General features: G+C 38.2%; 1 protein-coding gene across 3 annotated transcripts in view; it reads right to left on the bottom strand.

Annotated features, from left to right (window-relative positions):
- Nucleotides 1-19,523, bottom strand: part of LOC114464916 (cyclin-dependent kinase 17-like) — a 53,016-nt gene extending 33,493 nt beyond the window's left edge. For 2 of the 3 annotated variants that reach the window (XM_028449583.1, XM_028449585.1), the window contains exon 1: nt 19,240-19,523. The gene's annotated coding sequence lies outside the window, so the exon portion shown is untranslated. Of the gene's footprint in view, nt 1-11,412; nt 11,540-19,239 lie in introns of those variants that run through there. The other variant, XM_028449584.1, reaches the window with a different exon arrangement.
- Between the last annotated feature and the right edge of the window lie 2,765 nt (nt 19,524-22,288).

Here is a 22,288-nt window from a genome sequence, read left to right as displayed (position 1 = left end):
TTCCATGTATCATCTGCCAGCTGCTAAATTATTTGACTTATCTTTTGCGTAACACCTCATAGCACCTTCAGTACTGTATAGTGTAATTGAAATATTCCAAATTAAAAAATGTAAATATTAAATCTTTGGATATGCAAGAATCCATTCATAATTGAAAATAATATTATTAATTGATTATCAAGTTTAACACCAGCTGTCCAACTGCTTTTGTGTTTTCAGAGACATGATAGACTTGATTGAAATATCTTGCCCCCCATTTATTTAAAAGTTGGATTAATCTGAATTAATAAAAACAGCTAAGGACTTTAAAACATGTTACAAGTACCGTATTATTATTATTATTATTCTCTGTGTGACTTCATTATTTTCTAGCAGGTCTGGGTACATTTTACATAGTGGCAGTACCTGGCCAGTAGGTAGAGCTGTGGGCAATCGGTGTCAATAGTGGACGTCAGTCACTAATAGAGTAAGACATCAATAAGTGCTAGTTACACGGAGCAACACAGACTTAAAAACTGCTATGTTTTGTTACTATTTCCACAGGAATAAAAATTAATATGTGACACAAAGGATGGACCACAGCGTCATTCTTATAAGTGTAACACTTTTGTGTGTTTGTACATTTCAAAGTCAGCCTGTGTTCCACCGAGGGATTGGGATCAAACTCAACCGAGGGACCCTCCATGCTGAGCCACATTAACTATGGTAATTATAGGACAATAAAAGGTTGTTTTTCAACTATCATACATCAAACAGCTCGACTACACACAAGGCTTTACATCAACCATCAAAGGTCACTTTACATACCACATGACAGGTGGACTGTGGAGCAAATCCGGCCCACCGAAGCATCCACTTCAGCCTGCCGGAAGATTTTGCTCGGTGTAAAAATGGCAGAAAACATAAATTAGGATGTAAATGGCAATTTAATTCAGTTTCCGATATCTCGGTCCATAACCAACTCACAAATTCAGGCCAATTCCCGTGTAAATGACTTGGATTGCAACAATTCTTTAATTGCAAAATGTTGCAAGAAGTAAAACTTCTGTTGTTTTTTTTTTTTTTACATTGCTTGGATATTGTGTAAGCCAATAAAATATCTTGGTGGCACAACAGTGTTTTATTTTTTTCAAATTGGGTTATATGCAACTCCTGAACCAAAACGACTTCATCAGGGAGCCATGACTGGTCAAGAGTAAATTCCCTACTTTTTCACTTTCACTTATTAAAGTGCAACAATCATGGCTAAACCCTAGTTTTTTTAAAATAATTTTTAAACCCTCTTAACACATGTAGAACCTTTTGCATGTGTTAAGATTTTCTATGATTTTTCTTTTCAAACATTCCCCATCTCCATTTAACCGACTTTTCCTAAACAGAGCACTGTCATAGTCATTACTGGCAATTAAACGTCCCAAAATATTGCCCAACAAGCTAAATAGGGTTCATTGAGTGACCTATTGTTGATCATTTTATATTTCAACGCTTCAGATGCACAAAGGGGCCATCGCGCTGAAATCACGAGATTACGCAGCACAAGATTTTGCACAAAATTTGACACGTCTGTTTTCTACACCCATTCTACAGGGGAAAATATCATGGAAATGTCCCAAAAACATGTAGGGGAGGATTTAGTCCCGTCAAACCATTTCAAGTTTAGAAAGTGAAGTCTGTCATTTGGCAAAATTCTGTATAGCAAGATTTGATAGATTTCCATCACTTTAATACACGTTCAACCACACGTCCAATTTCCATAATCACGAAGAGCACAATGTACAGAGATTTATGCATAACGCCATCCCAGTGTACAGGCTACATTTGGAAATGGTTGTGCCCCTAGAACAGAAAATCACAGGCTGATGTTAATCCAACATGTACAGTATGTTTTGGACTGTGTGATACTTGCAAACTCAGGAAAATTAAACAAAGCTCTTTGAAACATGGCATGGATTTGCATCCACAGTCTTTGTGTTACAGAGCTTTTCCCCACATTGTTATAACTATTTCCACAAGTCATGCTGTAATACAAATAGCAATTAAGCTGATTATGGTTGGACCCAAGACAAGAGACAAAGTCGCCTTTACTGACAAAACGGCTTCATATCTGCGTGCAGCAGGCGAGCAATCTGTCACCTCGGCTTTACTAATGTACTCACTGCAGTCCCACACTAATGTGTGTACTGTATAGGAAGATCCTTGCAACTGACCAGCTGATTGTATACCATTGTGGTTTGTCTTAAAGGCAGAGGAGACGTGACCCATTAGCAACAGTGAACATTGGGTACTGCAACTGTAAAGAGCAATTTTGTTCTCTTGAGAGAATCGCCCTTTGAATCCTCTGCAAACTCTCCACAGTAAAATCCTTCTGTAGATGTAATGGGATTAGGGCTGGGCGATACAGACCCAAATACATATCTCAATATTTTTCCTTAAAATAGCGATAGGCATATTTTTTTAGATTGGGTCAAAGTAAATGCCACACAGGCCCTTTTAATGGTTTTATTAACCTTTTCAAACAAGGTATGATTATCCATGTTATTCTAATTACATTTTTTGCCAGAGCCCTCTGATCTGATTGTTGCTTGTCCTAAATTCAGATAGCTGTAATTTAATATTTGAACCGGACTGAGAGGCTCATGTTACTCTATTATTATTATGTATAGTGTGTTTAGTGTGGTGTGTGTAAATGTCCTTTCTAAATTAAATGCAACTAATAGTGTACAATTTCAAAAATTCCATATCAGCATCAACAACGCTCATTATGTAGTCTGTTTGCTACATTCAGCTACTGTTTAAGGGAAAATATACTATGTAAACCATATAGGTGAGGGATTATTTCAATTTCAGGAGAAGTCTCATTTCGAAAGATTTTGTAATAACTGATTTGTGCACATTTCTGTGTCTTTGCTATGCATGATTCAACCACCCATTTAGAGGGGGGAATAGTACGTGAAAATGTCCGAAAACATGCATTCGAGGGTCATATTGCTATTTCCATTTCTGGAAGTGAATTCTGTCCGTTTTTTCATTAACACTGAAAATCAGAGATCCTACTATACGCTACTCGCCATTTGCAAGAGATAATGTTTCCATTGCTGTTAACCACTGACTGCAAACTTGTTAATTTCTACAAAATGTGCAATCCTCTAATTCGGATCACGCAGAAAAGAAGAGAAGCAACCAGAGAATGAAGACTCCTTTGCACCACAGCAACTTTCCCCCTTGCTACAATAACTTTTACTTGTCTGCATCGCTTTATTGCTGTTGCTCCTTATGTTACGAGTCTCATCACATGTATAGTAGTCGCAGGACATGAAGAAATGGTGAAAACAGACATCAACAATGTCGTTTTGGGCAATGACTACGCCAAACAAAAACGTTTTGGTAATTTCAGTGGCGATTCTGGCGAAGCAGCTGTAGTTTCATCTGTTTGAGTTTAGGACAGAGGCCCCAGCAAAGGGCCACAGCTGGATGACCAGAGGGTTTATTAGGAGTAGGAGTGTCACGATTACCCGTCTTCATGATTAATTAATGATTAGTGAATTGTTTCCTAATTCCTAAACACCATACTGGTGGTGCATCAGCACAACTCGCCCGGAACGAAAACAAAATTTGTGCAGTTGCAGGTGGACTCGTGTCACAGTCCCAAGCTGGCTAAAGCATGGTTTATTCCCTCCAAATATTCGGTTGAAGTCAGCCGTGTGTTTTTTTTGATACGACAAAAACAGAAGGTGTCATTGTGAAAGATAGCCAGCCTAATTGTAAAACACGCCCCAAAACTTGCCGTGAACTCAGGCAATACATCAAATAGTTTCAGCAACTGCTGGATAACCACCAGTCTTCCAAAGTACAGGTAGTAACTGGATTAAGTTATGTCAATGTTTACCTAACATAACAAGGAATTGGTAGAAAACAGTTAATAATTGTGTGCAACAGGACAAGTTAATGGTGCATGAAGCCAGACGCATCTGTTGGGCTGTAGTTGTTCAGCTGTTCGTATGAAAACATGATTGACAATAGTTAACAACAGTTGTAGTCTCATTGTGCAATGGCCTGTATGGGAAAAAGTAATTTAATCTTGTAAAGGTCCTCAGTCAACACTTAGCATTACCTCCTTTTGCTGTCTCCCATCTGTAGTGAGCAAAAAGCAGTGAAAACACTTTCATTTATTACTATTTTATTGTGGCAAGAAAGAACCAACATAATAGATACATATTTATACAAGACATAAGATTAGACAGACAAATGATTTTAATAGCTATCACTTATTTAATTATGTGTATTGAACTGGATGTTTTTAAATGTACTTTCTCTTTTCTTATTCACCTGCACTTTCAGGTCAAGCTTTGAGGTACGGCAGCCCAACAGCTGTTTAGACCGCTGCCGAATCTAAACTAAAATAATCGTGATAGTCGTAAAATCGTGAATAATTCTCTGTATGCACTCACAAATAGTTGTACCAAAAAAACCTGCAATCGTGACATCCCTAATGAGGAGATCACAAGTAAAAAAAGTTAAGGTTAATGGTTGTCCAGATATCAATAAAGGAGTTTCAAATAAATCTGAAAAGGAAACAATAGAGGAGCGTCTGCAACTGTAAACATAAAAAAATCTTTCAAAGGAAAATATTCAAATAGAGTAAAGGGGATTAAAGAGGGAATGGTGGGGGAGGGGGGGCTGTTCAATGTGCACCTCTAAACATGGCTCAGACTGAACATGGAGCTTTGGAAATGATCCTTATCATCAGCTTTATCCCTGCTCTCCTACGAGAGCTGCTCTGAGCTCAGTAGGAGGATCGAGGTGGAATAAAGGGGTTTGTGTGGTACGTCGAGTTACGATTTGTTGCTACAGCAACCCCCACTGTTTTTTCCATGCAACAGAATGGGGAACGCCGCAGGAGATTGCATGCATATGTTTTTTTTTTTCTGATTTCTCGAGCTTACCTCCCACAACCAACCCCCACTCGGTCCCTGCAGCTCGGCGACAGCTGCATCAGCGTTTTTTATCAACCCATCTCGGATGCAGAAGTAGGAGGATGGAAGAGGTTGAACAGTAGTTCCTGCACTTAAAAGACAGAAGCCTGATGCTGTGGAATACATCTGTCCTTTATTTTAAAAATAGCTGCGTACAGTAATCGGCAAAACACCATCTCCGCAGAAATCTATGCAGTAGCTGAGATCAGGGTTGGGGTCAATCACGTCTTCAATTATCCTTATTCAATTACAACTAAATTAAGATTACGGTGACCAGTATTTTTTACAATTAAAATTACAATAATTATTTTTCCAAGTTCAAATTCAATTAATCAAACTTACTGAGCCTTTAATAAATAAACCATAGAACTTAACCTCCCTCTTGTATCAGCTTTTTGTTACCATCTCTTATGATAACTTGTCAGTTTTGACCCATGTCTTAAATCAGCTGTAAAAATATTTTTCATCCAATTTGTTTCTCAGCTCATGGTAATTTCAAGTATTAAAAAATAAAGATAAAATGATACTCAAGAGAACCATAAGCTGGATTTCCATTACAGATTTTCGCAAAATAAATGCGATGTTATTTCTAAATGTCGACAAAGTATAATTGAGCTTTGAACATGTTTCTATTGAAGGTTGTTTTGGAGCCTCGCAACTCCAACGAAATCTCATCCAGTGAGACTTTGCTGCAGAAAGATCTCACCGTATTCCTTTGTTGTTTCACGTCTAATGTGGCAGTAGTAAAAATTCAAGTATAATGCTAAGAAATGTACAGGTCTCCTCTTCTGCCCACATGTACAACGTCATGTTTTCTAAGAGAGAAGTGGTCATGTGACTAGGTACATCACAACCAGCACTTTTACGACATTTCAATATCGAAACGCCTGGAATTCCTCCTCATGAAAGCGTGGAAACATTTTAGCGATACGACTGTTTTTTCAAAATACAGGTGTTCCCATTACCAGCTTTTATTGCGCTATTTAGATTTTGCGCATTTCCAAGGGTAATGAAAACTCAGTTATAGAACTGTAACATGGTTCCCCAGTTTTGTGTTTATTTAAATTGCAGTTTTTATAGAATTTCCATGCCAATTACAATGATAAAGTCAATTATTTAGACTCAATTACAATTCAATTGTGATTACAACAGCAACGGATGTGTTCGAATACAGTTACAATTATGCCATAATTGTAATTCATTATCGTTTATAATTATAATTGACCATAACCCTGGCTGAAATCCTGTGATCCTCACAACAAACTGTGCAAAAGTCACAACCTTTAAACGAGTTCAGCAGACCTCCAAACTCCTTTCCCTGTGAGAGAACTTAAAAAGGAACGTAAAAAGTCTGAACCTATTGCTAACGCTCCTGGCAGCCTCGCTCAGAGAGAAAAGACGATGAAGGAGCACGAGTGTTGGCAGGATTCATGGGTGACCTCAGCATTGCTTTTATAAAGAGCAGCCTTTACTCAACCTGGCTGAGACAAAAAGGACATGAGTGAAGAGAGAAGAGCCAGGCTCTGTGGAGGGCGAGTAGCATAAAGACTACATTGTGTGAGGAGAGGAAGAAGCGTGGGTTTGAGAGTGTCGCGCTAACCTGAACACCTCAGTGCATGACGCACCATCACTGACGGACACAGAGCTATCACGGTCAGAGGTGGACGGCAAAGGAAGTGGAGAGCAGACACAGCAGCTCATTCATTCATTCATTCAGAGCTCACAGTAGAAGGTTTCCTTTCCACAGCAGATCAGTGACGTGAGTACAGTCGTGGGTTGAAGCAGGCTAATTAACAACATGGCTGCTATGGCTACAGGAGATGCGTGAGTGACAGATTCCTCTGGACCCAAACACTGCCTGCAGTCGCATAAATCATCACCAAGCTCAACATTTGAACGTAGGGGTCTTTTTACATCTGATGCATAACTGAAACAGATCTGTGGCAGCAGCTTCACACATAGAAATGATTACATGTGGAAATATTTCAAAGCAAGTATACGCACGATGTAGCTACACTTGACATGAACACACAACTAGAACACGCTAGACTTAACGCATGGCTAACATGCTCTGTCACAGAGATAACTTCAATGATAATTATAATCCCATAATTGATCATTACAATCATGGTGAAATTATAATTGTAAATTTTAAAATCAGTTACTGTCGTAATTGAATTGTAATTGAGTTTAGATAATAGATTATAATTTAACGCAAAACTGGGGATATTTTTATAGTACAAATTTGCAATTACCATATAATTATTAGAATATGTTCCAGATCAAGCTTTCCCACATTTTACCATTTAGAAAAAAAATAAATCTAGGGATACACTGACTCAAAAAATGCCCAGATCAAAAATATTAAAACCTATATTTTTATTGATTAGGAAGCCTAACAAGGAAACCAATAGATAGGAAAGAAATTAGATGATATTTGGTTTTTGTGTATTTTACAGATGATTTAGGGCACTTTATCATAAGAGATGGTTAACATTAATTAGGTTATTTATTTCAGGCTCAGTAATTGTAATTAATTGTAATTTAACTTTAGTAAATAAAAACCCAGCTCACGTTCCCCATTAGTGGGTCAACAATCCAACGCTTGGTGAAATCTGCTTCACAATGATAGGAAGAGTCGACATGGAAGTTAGGCTGAGCGATGTGGACCAAAGCTCATAACTCAATATTTTTTCTCAAAATGGCGATATATAAATCTCAATATTTATAACTCAATAAAGTCTTATCAGAAAGACAATTCTGGGTTAAATTTGCTGATGAAAAATGCCACACAGGCACAATTACTAACAAACATCTGCATGATATGTGCCAGTCTTTTTCTCCTCTAAGGGACAGCACGTGTGAGTGAGTTGTGTAGTGTGGATATTTAGGGTAAGGTCTGATTAGGACGCACTGTTATCCAATCTAACTAAGCTTTACATGCTGTTCTGAGAAGTAACGAAAGCAGCGACTCCTAAAACGAGTTTTTTAATACAAAATAAGCTAAAAAATTTAATATATATGTAAAGGACACTGTTTGACTGTACTCTATGAATAGTATTAAATACTGGTATAATGTGATTTGTACTGTGTGGTTGTATAAATAAAAACAAGTTGTAAAAATATAGATATATCGCGATGTAGACGGAGTATTTCCCAGCCCTACATGGAAGGATGAAAAAGCGACGTTGCTATGAACGCTTGGCTTTAAAGGTCTGAGTGACGTGCATGAGACGAGTAAAAACATCTTCCAGCTGCAGGACTGACTTGAAGCTTTCCTTGAAAACAATTCTGATCTCGCTCAACAAGATTCTTTCATTCTTAGAACCAGCATTTCAAGCTGCCTTTAAAAGGTTTACCGGCACTACAATGACAGACATTCCGCAAACAACTCTTGATTTGGTTTTAGTCCAAATTTAGTCATCAAAACAATTTCAGTTATTGTCTAGTTTTAACTGACTAAATTACTATTACAGACATAATAGTCGACTAAAATAAAACAACAAAACTCATTCAAATGAACTCTGCTCTTTCCAGAAATATGTTGGTTTTCACTTATTTACTGCTTGTAATTAAAAAATTGATAAAATTCAGTATATGTAGTGTGAAGATTTGATGTCTCATCAACATATAAGACTTCTTATCATATAAGACGTCTTGATATGCCACGTGACGAGGATTTTAAAACCAGCAAGAGTTGACATGCTGGTTTTCCCAGCAAAAACTTTTATCTGCTCCTTCTTTTGGTGAATAGTTTAGTTTGATAAGGGTTCAAATAAGACCATCCTAGGGCTGCACAATTAATCGAATTTTAATTGTGATCATGATTTTGGTTGCCACAAATAAAAACCTGATTATTGGCAATATTTATGTTTAAAATACGGTATATGCACGCTGTAATAGTGTATTTATTCAGTTAGCCTTTGGTACATTTTCAATTCTTGGGTTATTTAAACAAACAAATTATAATTAAATTTTAAAGATCAATTTTACACTGTAAACTTACACATTGTTTGTTCTAAAGTAGTGCATTAAAAACAGATTTTATCACTAATATGATGAATAATTGTGATCACAATATTGATCAAAATAATTATGCACATACACATGTTCATTCGGACTTTGAACAAACTTAGTTCTGATTAGATTATTTGTCGCGTGAACATTATACAGTGTAGTTGGCTTTTTATTTGTTAATTGTCAATACATTTGAATATAGGGTCATTCTATTTCATTTCAACAGGACATCACACGCATTTTGGTCTAAAGAAAATCAGAATTTTTTTTAACAATTGTTCCTTAATTATCCAATAGGCACACTGTAATTTTTTTAGTTTGATCAGATAAAAACTGAGATATTTAGTGAGGAGAGTATGTGTCAATTTTCATCTGTCCTTATTTTTATTCCATTTTCATCTTAAATTATGTCAGGAACTACAGCACATAGGAAACTGAAATGTGGAATAGTAATACTATATATAGTAACACAGCTCCACCTACTCTCTCAGAATACACAAAAACATCTGCTATACATCCTATCTATTGGATATGCCAGCTCCTCAAAAATGAAAAAATGTTTTTCGGGGTTTGGGTCTGGAACATATTTGGGCCTTCAGTAAACAACTTAGTATATGCCTCAGCTCTCTGTATTTTAATCAGTTTTGAGCCATAAACATAGACTGATCACATCACTAATGATTAGTCACATAATATGCATTGGTTCTTTGGGGAGTCTCTTGAAATCAGAAAAAAAACACTTTCGTTTTTTTACTATATTCATTGACCCATAACTGCATGTGGGAATGTAAGAAAAAAATCTGATTTCCATTTTAATTTATAGTATAATGATTACCATTTCTTAAATATATATGAAACCATTTTTCTTTATGCGACTTCATTTTTATTTTGACTCCAACATTGGATTATCTCAGCACTCGCAAATATTGAAAATCTTTTATATGAGGCCAATGTAGCTTTGGATCTGTGTCTTATAATCATTTATTGTTTATTAGTTTTTCACTATAGTTTTCATTCACATGCATTAAAAATAAAAAATTAGGTCAACATCTCGCTTTTGTCAAGTGAACATATGGTGTTAATGAAAACTACATCGTCTTTGACGATATACGATATTAATCCCGATACATTTAACTCAATAAAGTCTGACCAGAAAGACCATGTTGGGGTAAATTTGCTAATGAAAAATACCACACAGGCACATGTATTAATGAACAGTTGCACAATATGTGCCACTTTTGGCTTTTTCTCCTCTAAGGGACAGCACGTGTGAGTGAGTTCTGTAGTGTGGCTTATTTAGGGGAAGGTCTGGGTTAGGACGCACTCAGTGATCCATCTAGCTTTGCTTTTCATGTGGTTCTGAGAAATTGCAAAAGCAGTGACTCCTAAATAGAATAGAATAGAACAGAATAATAGAAGGCTTTTATTGTCATCATACACTATGTATGTATGGTGGTGCAAGAGTATATAATAAAATAAAAACACAATAAGCTAGTAAAAATATGAAATGAAATAAAATAATAAAATACACAATTGGAGAGCATTATAGCAGCAATGGGAATATATATATAATGCACATTGAAAAGTGACTGAAACAATGGAACATGGTGTGATTACTGTGTGTTCAGTACCCTGATTGCACTCAGATAAAAAGTGTTAGTGAATCTGGAAGTGCGGGCCTTGATGGACCTGTACCTCTTCCCTGATGGTGTGAACTGTCACAGGTGATGCTTGTGGCCCTGTGCAGACGTCTGGTGTTGTAGATGTCTGACAGAGAGGACAGCTGCACTCCCATGATGTTCTGTGCTGACTTCCTGACCCTCTCCAGAACCTTCTTGTCAGCCTGAGAGCTGGTCCTGAACCACACCGGGATGTTGTGGGTGAGGATGCTCTCTACAGAACACCTGTAGATGGACAGCAGCAGGTCTCGGGACCATGTTGACCTAAGTATTTTAATACAAAATAAGCTATAAAATATAGATAATAAAAATAAAAGGACACTGACTGAACTATATGAATAATATTAAATAGTTTTATGATGTGATTTGGACTGTGATTGTATGAATAAAAACAAATTTGAAAAAAGAAAAAATATCGATATAGGCGATATTGTCATTTTCTATATCGCCAAAATAGAAAACTTGATATATCTTGAATCTCTATATAATGCCCAGCCCTACTAGTCAGTTGTTTGTAAGCATCATGACTGTGATAGAAGCCAATGAGTGTTGAACTGCTCTAATCTAAGCCCATTAAAGGGCAAACGCCCACATTTAGCATGGATTTCCTTACAGAGGACCTAATCATGAATAGAGCGCAAATGACAACACTGCCTTAAATTAATGTGAATGCCTTCCAAATCAAATTCAGACAACTGTAACAGCAAAGGCTGATGGGAAAGAAAGCAATATTAGTACCTCACCTGTTTCAGAAATAATTATTACTGGCTTTTACTGGAAGACACTCCCAGACACAGGCAGGGATGAGGAATCAGGGAGTGGAAGAAGAGGCTACATTTGTCTGCCTGCTGGTGCCACAGATCTTCTGTTAGCACCGCAGAGAAAAGAGAAAGCGTTTGTATTCATAGCTATCTATAGACCCCAGCAGAGCTAGTGACATAGCAGCTGCTTCTCAGGGAGGGGCAACACATTAACCTTCAGCCAGTTGTCTTAGCGCGCTGCATTAACATGAGCCTGCTCACATAACACATGGTCACAATAGGAAGACAAAATATCAAACTGTGTTTTTATGACTGTGCATGAGGTATTTTAGCCGAAAAAGAACCAAAAAAAACCCCATGCATTTTGGTCTCCTATCACATGCCCATTCACATACTGGACCATCACCTGATCTGCACTGGGACTTGAAGGATCAGCACCGCGTGGCTACAGCTGTTTCACAGCGACTCGGGTTACTGTGCCACCACGCATCCCCAAGGCCCTCACCAAGGGAACGACCTCACGTCAAAACAACACACACGGGCACACCGTCCTCCAGCAGCTCCTCGTCCTCCCATGGAGGCATCAGAGCTGCAGGGAGCATGTTGGGCCATCAGCACACTGGCATCTTTGAGTACCAAAAGTGACATTTTTGGTGTTTTTATTTTTTGCCTCTCAATATTCCGGTCATTTTAAAGGCTAGCTGTATGAAATTTTGCCACTATTGTTTTTTCAAGTTAATTTGCTTAATTCCAAAGTCCTGTGTATTGGCAGTGTATAGAAAAGGAGATATGTATCATACTGACACTTAGTGACCAAATTTGCCCCATTGACTCCCATTGTAACCACATATTTTCCATCAATGAATACCTAATAGATCTAAGCCCATGCCTTCACAATAAAGGGAAAATATGTTTTGCATAAAGTTTTAGAGAAATTTCAGTGAATCTTATTTTGAATTACGCATTACATTTAATTGCACTTTTATGAAATGGACCACTTGTGTACACAAGGTGTACAAGTGTTTGTTAATTTAAAGGAGTGTAGAAGGGTTCAGAAACCCTACATTATTTTTTAGGCATGCATCATTTTGTCTAAGAATAAAATACACAATTTTTGTTCTAAATATGCAATTTTTAATTACAATTTTTATTAAAACTACAAAAAAATGAAAGAGCAAGTTATTCGACATATGTTGTTTATATTCACTGTAGATATCAGGATGTTGAATATGTCTCAGTAATTCTTTCCCAATGAGCTCTTGTCTTATTGTTGTTTTGGACAGGAAAATAAAGCCGCTAGCACTAGCTGCTTCTGAGCTGCTCAAACAATGCCGAGCACTTATAGTACATTCCTTTGTTTTCACATACAGTGAGATGAGGAAACTACAACTGCAGCCTAAAGGCCTCCGTTTTTGCACGATCGCAGAAAACGGACGAAAATTATGGAATTCACTTCCTGAAATGGACATGGCAATATATTTTTTCTTTGTATTGTTTTATTGTCGTCGACTGCCAAAACATGAACATTTTTAAATGATTAATGTTAAGGAAATGCACAAACTTCTGAAATATAAACATTTTATTTATTATCAACTGTGCAGTTTGAATAATATTAATGAGACATTTATTGATCTGTAAGGAATCTGATGACAATTAGTAGTGGCTGCGTTAAAACAACAGTCCAAAATATGTGCTTATAATTTTTTTTTTAAATAATTGTCACTAATCAGCTCATTGAAATGAAATTTGAAAAATGAGTCAACCACAAAAATAATAGCTAGTTGCAGCTCTAGTAGCATGCACTGAAAAAACAAACAATGATATCACTACCATTGTATTGTTTCCATGGATAGAAGCAGGCACCAGCAGATTAAGGGTTAATATTTACCTTTGTTTAAAAAGTAACTGATGGGACTCACTGCGACCTGTTTAGAGGTTTGAGTTAAACTCTTATTTGCTCAAAAGTGTAACTGCCGTGTTGCTGAGTGAGTGAATCAATGAGATGCTGATGTGGTTAAAACCACCTTAAAGTCTTGTTACTGAACTTACATACAATTCATTAGATATAGAATGTAATCATATGAGCTTGCCCAATGTATTATTGCTTAAAAAACTAATCTGTGCAGACAAATGTTTAAGACTAGATCTCTCTCCATAATTCTCGGTTACAAACCACTGTGAGTCTGCCAGATGTTAGAAGTGATGAACAAGTTGTACTGGTAAGATATCTTATCTATATTACTCCAAAACAGATATTTAAAAGATAAAATCTCTTGTGAACAAATTGTTCTCAGATGTATTTCAGTACCACATCATTCAAACTAAACACTACAACAAACCTAGGTTTACTTATCCAGGGTTATTTCTCCATTAGAAGGCCCGACTCAACCAAATATTCACAATCCAGATCAGTTGTTCTACGAAGGCAAAACATAAATAACCTGTGCAGAGCAGCTTATTCAATCAAAAAACGATTATTATAGAATAATATGACAAATTAATTGAGTGAATTAAATTAGGCTAAAAGCAACAGTAAAGAGGCAATGCTGGAAGAAACAGCCAACTCTGTTAATGCGTAAATTTGTGAGGTTATACAATATAAAATAAATTAATGGGACAATATAACCGGACTGATGAGTCCATTTCACTTTATTACAGCACAGAGATGCCTGGGTTGATCCTACAGTTTCCTCGATAAAAGAAAATCCAGCTTCGTACTGGTACAGGCCTCAGGACATTGCCGAGACTTGGCTGAATTTGTTTTAAAGGGATCCTCCACTGTTTTTACAAATGTGGCCTAAAACCTAGAACCTAAAATAATGCATTTTGTTAGACATGGATCTTCTAATAAGGACATTTTAAAGGTTATAGGCCACATTTGTAAAAACAGTGGAGGATCCCTTTAAAAATGAGATTTCCAAAGATTTACTGCCGTCTTTTGAAGTGGTAACTTAAACAATACAGTCTTCATATGATTATCAGCAAAGACAGTATACAAGCAAATGCGAAATGAGTCAGTCACCGATAAGGTTGCACAACATATTCTAGCATCGTCATCACAGTGTACATGTGCGCAATAGTCACAGTGCAGCGTTACATAAAGTGATATTTAATTTGAGTCATATGGTAAAAATTCCTGTACGCTTTCATATCGCAATATATATCGCAGGTTTACAAATAATCGCAATGTCCGTTTTTTTTTCTCAATATCGTGCAGCCCTAGTCACTGACCTATATTTACTGTTGTTTCAGGTTAACATCTGTACGGTCTCTGGTTTTCCTTGATTGCGAAATAACGGAATTCACATTCTGAAACGGAAAAAAATAAAAATAAGGTGAAAGTGAAATTATTCTGACTACTTTTTTTCTGTTTTTTGCGACATCACGTTTTTAAAATCTATTTATTTCCCGGAAAACGGGGGACTGAATTTCTAGAAAGCTTAACAAACTGACAAATATGTCCAATACCACCAAAAATGATTTTCAATCATGTTGGCTACATGTTACGGTTTGTCTGGTGATCATGTTATGTTATGTTTGAAAATTAATGCAGAGCTTCATCTGAAGTGTGTTATTAATGTGTTGTTTGTAGGGATGTAACGATTAATCGTAAGGCAGTTAAAAATCGATTCATAGGTATCACGGTTGATATCGATTTTCTGAAAATTGAATCGCAGTACTTTTTTTTAACCAGCAGAGGGCAAGTGTACAAGTGTAGGCGGCGGCGGAGTCTGCTAATACTTTCTTTCTGGCCGCCTTCTACTCTTAAATATGTTAATAAATGATTCATTGCCCCTTTAGCACCGAAAGAATATCTGTAATATTACTTGAATATCTGTAAAAGTCACGTTTTTCTATTAGCTCTGTCTGCTAGCATAGCTTCTCTTCTTCACTGCAAGAATTTCTGCATGCCAACCGACCACTGTGTTACCAGCGCCCTCTGCTGGTCCAAACAAATATGACGTAAATCAGTGTAATCACGGTTTTTTTTTTAAAGTCCAATTGTTAAGGTACAAAATACATTTTCAGTTGCACTTTTGAAAAGAAAAAGAACTATTATGCAGTTTTGCATTGTTTATTATAGAACCAGAATTTAAATTAATAGGCTTCATTTTCATTTCTATTATTCCTTTATTTATTTCATTCAATATTTATTTTTAGTTAAATTGTATTGTTTTGAATAGTTTATCAAGGGATTCTTTTGACAATGAAATATAAAAGGAAAATAATGCAGTATTTTCTAGTTTTTTCCCAAAAAAAAATGTGTCTACAGTCCCATTTTGTAAAATAAATCGTGAGAGAATCGTATCGTGAACCCAGTATCGTGAATCGAATCGTATCGGGAGTTGAGTGAATCGTTATATCGCTAGTTGTTTGTGATAAACAGGCCCTTTGTTAATTGTAACGTGGGTGTGAAAATAGGTAAACACTGAAACAGATTTTGGGGAACTTTTAAACGTAAAATCGGGGGCCCTACGTCTGTGCAACTCTACAGCCTCCATCTGGCTGCTAAACATGCTGAAAACCAAGTTATTCCTGTCAGTTTCAACAAACATCTACACACGCTGCTCCTCCTCACTGCTCCACGTCTGCATACCAGTTGTTTTACAGTTTTGATTAAGTTTTACTTCTATGGTGCTGCAGTTCAGCTGTGTCACAGCACAGGGTAAGAAACAAATAGAGTCTGATTTCACCCCTGCAGACCTCCCTCCCCATCTGGACTTTAATCCGTGCCAGTCTGGGTTGCTTGTTTACACTTGGACGGGCCAAATTATGCAAACTTTGCAGGGAATCTCCCTCTGCATGCCAAGGGAGAACAAGCGAACGCCACACAGTTAGCAAGTTTGATGAATAGATCAAATATTAAAGACATAATACCAATGCTGAATGATTATCACCATCATTTGAGTGATATATATGTTCACCAATCAGAATTGCCGAAAACCGCCTTCCTGGGCTGCTGACCAAACAGCGAGTCTCTAAGTTCGCCAACAACTACACTAGGGTCCTATAAAATCCATGTTAACGGAAACACGGAATCAACCAATGAAAACAGAATCTACTGTTGAATGTGGAAATGGACAGAATCGGGATGAAACGCCATTACCGTGAGGAAAAGGATGTTTTTGTAATGCGAAAAATGTCCTCCCCACTCTCATCCTGGCCCCTTCAAACACCACCCAAACACCATCTAAACTGGCAAAAAACTACGCAAATCATCGCTAACTCCTATATCAGAGCCAACCAGTGCCTGCTTAACTTTACTGTGTGATGCTCTGTCCTTTTCTCAGCAGCTTTAATCAGCTTCACCTGCTCAGAGCGTTTGAACAACATCTTATCAGAGCTACAGAAGATTGGTGGTAAAAGCTGTGTGTTGTTGTGGACGAGACCATCAATGCCAGGGACTGTAGAGTCTGAAACATCGTAGATTAATGATAACTTGTAATACTTTAAAATATTCTGTGCCCTAGCGTTGAACTAACTGATGCAAACTGAAGTCCATATCAGCCTGTCATTGCCCGATCCCCGTTAGATCTCTGAAGCTAAGCAGGTCTGGGCCTGGTCAGTAGTTGGATGGGAGGCCACTGAGAATTCCAGGTGCCACAGTGGGGGGCAGTCACCCCAGTGGTATCTGTCATTGTGTACTTGGGCAAGACACTTCACCCACATTGCCTAGTATGAATGTAATGTGTGAGTGAGTGTTGGTGGTGGTCGGCCTCGCTTCTGTCAGTCTGCCCCTGGGCAGCTGTAGCTGCTCTTCTCCCTGTACACCAACAGCTGCACCTCCTCTCACCAGTCGGTCAAACTCCTGAAGTTTGCAGACAACACGACCATCATCGGTCTCCTCTCTGATGGAGACGAGTCTGACTACAGATGGGAGACAGACCGGCTGGTGTCCTGGTGCAGCCAGAACAACCTGGAGCTCAACGCTTTAAAGACAGTGGCGATGATAGCAGACTTCAGGAAGAACCCAGCCCCCCTCACCCTGGGAGACTCTACAGTGAGCTCTGTGGAGTACTTCTGCTTCCTGGGGACCATCATCACTCAGGACCTCAAGTCCTGATCAAAAAAGCTCAGCAGAGGATGTACTTCCTGCGGCAGCTGAAGAAGTTCAGTCTGCCAACAAAGATGATGGTGAACTTCTACAGCTCCATCATCCAGTCCATCCTCTGCTCCTCCATCACCATCTGGTACGCTGCAGCTACGGCCAAGGACAAGGCCAGACTGCAGCGTATCATCCACTCTGCAGAGAAGGTCATCGGCTGCAATCTGCCCTCCCTCCAGGACCTGTACGCCTCCAGGATTTTGAGGCGTGCAGGAAAGATTGTGGGCGACCCCTCCCACCCCGGTCATAAACTGTTTCAATCTCTCCCTTCTGGAAGGAGGTTTCGGTCCATCAGGACCAGAACCTCCAGACACAAAAACAGCTTCTTTCCCTCTGCCACCATCCACATGAACACACCCCAAGTCACCCACTGAACCCCCCCACCCGATCACCACCTCCATGATGACATTATCTGCTGCACTGTATGTATGTGTGTGTATATATATATATATATATATATATCCTTTATTCTCTATCTATCCTTTATTTATCCCTCATCCTTTATATTTATTATTATTATTATTATTATTATTATTGTTGCTGGGTTGTTCTTTGTTTTTTAATTTTTTTGTTGTTTGTTTTGTGCACCAACTACCAAGACAAATTCCTTGTACTGTCCTTAAAACTGTACATGGCCATTAAAAACATTTCTGATTCTGATTCTGAATAGTAGTTTACCACCACTAAGTATGGAGTGAAAGAATAATCCCATAATTCTGTAAAGCAACTTTGAGTGTCCAAAAAAACGCTTTATAAAATTGATGCATTATTATTGTTATTATTCTTTGTTTTTCTTTAATCATTACGGTCTGGAATGATGTCATCAAGATCATTTAAATTAAGTTGATCAAAACTTAATCAATAAACCTGCTCAGATACAGTAAATCATTGATCTGATGGAGGGACTTTGGAAAGTTTGGAGGCAGAGCAAGAGGGCGGCAGGGAGGGAGGAGGAGAGAGGGATCTTAGACTTGCGGACTGCACCTTTAAGTACGTTTTAAAAGAAGCAATGTAATTCATTACTTTTTGACACCCAACCGTTACTGAGTAAACTATTAATCAGATTAAACATAATACATGGCACCAAAACAGCATTGAATGCTGGTTATTTTCTCAGTTTTAGAGTTTATAAATTTAGCTAACCTTGGAGCCAGATTTTTTATTTTATTTATTATTTTGTATTGAATTTATTGGTTTATTTATTTAAAGAATTGTACATTTTGACAAATCATTTATTTTATATGTATGACTTACATGTACTTGTACTCGAGTATAATTTCAGTCAAGTAACAGTACTTCTACTTGAGTATGTAGAATATATTAGTACTCTCTGCACTTCTGAGTACCTTTACTGAAGTTTGGCTTTAAGGTTATATAAGACTGCAGACTGGTACAGTGAGCTTCAGTGAGTGTGTGTATCTTTGTGTGTGTTTGTGTGGTGTGTGAAAAATGTGGACTAATAACACGGGACACCTGAGTGTGAGATGTGGGGCAGTGGATGTTTTGGTCGTAGTTCAAGCATGATACAAGCCGACACAAGCACAAGGAAGCCCGCCCCGCTTCAACCAACCCTCCGCTCTCTACAGTGACTCTACAAACCTCTACACGCTGGGGATTTGAACACAAAACTCTTCATACAGCCAGTTAACTCCATACAGCGGTGTTCGTGATGACGAAAAATACCGATAATTACCGAAACTCACCAGAAACGGTTACCGCCGCTCCGACCAGCGTCCCCGACCTCGGAGCTCTTTCTCCGGCTCGAAGCCGTGTTTCCCCGGGCAGCCTTTCACGCAGCACCGACGGTTCGTTCACACCTCTCTACAGCGTCAATATGTCGCCTTTATTGACACTAGACGGCCCCCATGTTCAGTTCCCAGGCTTTAACGCTTCAGTCCGGGTGGAGGCGAAGAAATGGTCTGTGTTGTCTGTCGGTAGTGTGACGGACTGCGGTGATTACACGCGCTGATCCGGGTGTCCTCCTCCTCCTCCTCCACTCAACATGAATATTAGCGCAAAACAGCGCCCTCTGTCCGTCACAGCTGGACATGACAACCAGAGAGCCGGACTGTGTTCACACAGCGCCTCCTACTGGAAGAAAGAAGTCAGTTTTGAACATACTGTAGATCCTGGTTCCCAAAGTGGGGTGCGGGTACCCCCAGGGTAACGCAAATTGTCATAGGGCGGTACATAAATAAAAAATAAAAATTGGAAACTAGAATATAAATCAACCAGCATTTTGGAACCTTCATGCATTGCCACAAATTACACATTATTCGATGTAAAACCATGACAGAGAAACAATCTCATCAAAAATGCACACATATGACGAGTACTACATTGCTTTACCTATTTAAATTCCTCACAGATTATTATTATTATTATTTTTTAATTATTATCATACATTATTCCTCAACCAGATAGGTAAAATTCAGAGACAAATCATACTGTAGGACTAGGCTTTATAAATTCAATAAGTCCATTTACCATTTTACATTGTATGTGGTTCCCAACCTTTTTTGGGTCATGACCTCATTTTATTATCACAAATTCTTGGTATTTCCAGAAACCTTTTTTGTTTTTAGAATTAGCTTTTGATAATGTTTATTGTTGCCATGATTAGCACACAAATAGCTCAGATATTTTTATACCGCATTCTATTTAAACTTATTTTTTTTTAAAAAAGTGAGAGTATAGCATACAGTTATTTAAGATTGTTTTGTGTGTGATGTAAAAATAATTAAAAAAAAAGAGTATAATAATTAAAAACATTTCAAAAATAAATTTTTAATCAGTCATTTTATTATTATAAATTACTAGACATTTCAGGGGACCTCTTTTGAATTCCAGGCGACCCTACATTATGTCATGACCTTAAGATTGAAAAACACTGCATTACATTATAACAGGTTTAATGTCTGAAGGGGTACGGGACTGAAAAGTTTGTGAAACACTGCTGTAGATATATGGATACAGTGGGTACAGAAAGTATTCAGACTCTTTTAGATTGTTCACTCTTTGGTATATTGCAGCCATATACTAGAATCATTAAAGTTATCTTTTTTCATGAGTAATATACACACAACTTCCCAGTTTGACAGAAAAAAAAAACAGACAGGTAGACATTTTTAAGAATTTATTAACAAAAAAAAAGTGTTTAGACCCTTTTCTCAGTATTAATTAGAAGAGCCCTTTTGGGATATTACAGTCTTCTTGGGAATGATGCAAGAAGTGTTTCACCCCTGGATTTGGGGATCATCTGCCATTCATCCTTACAGATCCTCTCCAGTTCAACCAAGTTGGATGGTGAACATTGATGGAAAGCTATTTTCAGGTCTCTCCAGAGATGCTCAATTGGGTTTAAGTCAGGACTCTGACTAGGCCATTCAATAACACTCACAGAGTTGTTCCGAAGCCATTCCTTTGTTATTTTAGCAGTGTGCTTAGGGTCATTGTCTTGTTTAAATGGGAAACCTAAGCTAGAGCTCTAGAGCACTCTGGAAAAGGTTTTCATTCAGAATTTTGATGTACTTGGCAGCATTCATCTTTCCTTCAATTGCAACTCGTCATCCTGTCCCTGCAACTGAAAAACACCCCCACAGTATCATGCTGCCACCACCATGCTTCACTGTTGTAAACACATACCGCTTACAATCGAGGCCAAATAGTCCAATCAAGGTCTTATTTGACCAGATAATCTTCTTAATCTTAGCCTGGGACTCCTTCACATGGTTTTTGACAAACTCTATCCAGGCTTTAATGTGTCTTGCACTGAGGAGAGGCTTCCGTCAGGCCACCCTGCCATAATGCCCCGATTTGGTGAAGAGCTGCAGTGATGGTTGACTTACTACAACCTGGAGCTCCGCCACAATGATCTTTGGATTCTTCTTTACCTCTCTCACCATAGGTCTTCTCCCCAATTGCTCAGTCACTCTAAGAAGAGTTTTTGTTGTCCCAAAGGACTTCCATTTCAGGATTATGGAAGCCACTATGCTCTTTGGCAACTTAAATGCAGCAGACATGCTTTGACGCACGTCAAAAGCATCTGCCGTGCAAGAAGCTTCAAAACGCGCAGCAGGACCCCCGACGCTCCGTAGAAGTGCGTCCACCATGTATTGTGAATGTATACCTGCCGCTTTCGATGCATTTGGTATGAATGCGCCATTAATGTCAACATCAAATCAGCGCATGGGTAACAAGTGAAAGTGAAACACAAACAGGGGTGCAGTGCACGCAAGAGACCCATCGGATTTATTTACATAGTCCATGTATCACAGATAAAGATAATCCATGTTGTTGTGCAGAAAAAATATGTTTCAACATTGTATTCCTTTATAATTGTCCTCCTCTGCTCCATTCTCCCTGATCCATGGATCCAGCTCTCACTGTTACAGTTAAAGCTCCATTCTTCAGGGCTACAGCAGCTGCAGCAGGAAAGGAAGAACGCTGCGCGCAAACCACACTATGTGACTGAATCCAAACACCAGTCCTAAATATCTGTACAAACCCGATCCGTCTGGTGTCATCGGGTCCCGTCAGGGTTCGGTCGGGTATCCATCTTCTAAACAAACTGTTGATGCGCGCTCCCGCGGAGGCCTGGCTGATGACTGTAGTTACACTAACCACCGTGGTGTCACTATGGAGTCTGATTTCTAGATCCTGCCCTATGCTCCTTTAAATCATTTTTATTTTACCTTTTTAATTTACTGAAACTCCTCGTCTGTCAACAGGAAGTTCACCTTACAATAAGCT

Source organism: Gouania willdenowi, chromosome 6, assembly GCF_900634775.1.
Source record: "Gouania willdenowi chromosome 6, fGouWil2.1, whole genome shotgun sequence".
NCBI lineage: Eukaryota > Metazoa > Chordata > Actinopteri > Blenniiformes > Gobiesocidae > Gouania > Gouania willdenowi.
This window is presented reverse-complemented; position numbering and strand designations above follow the sequence as displayed.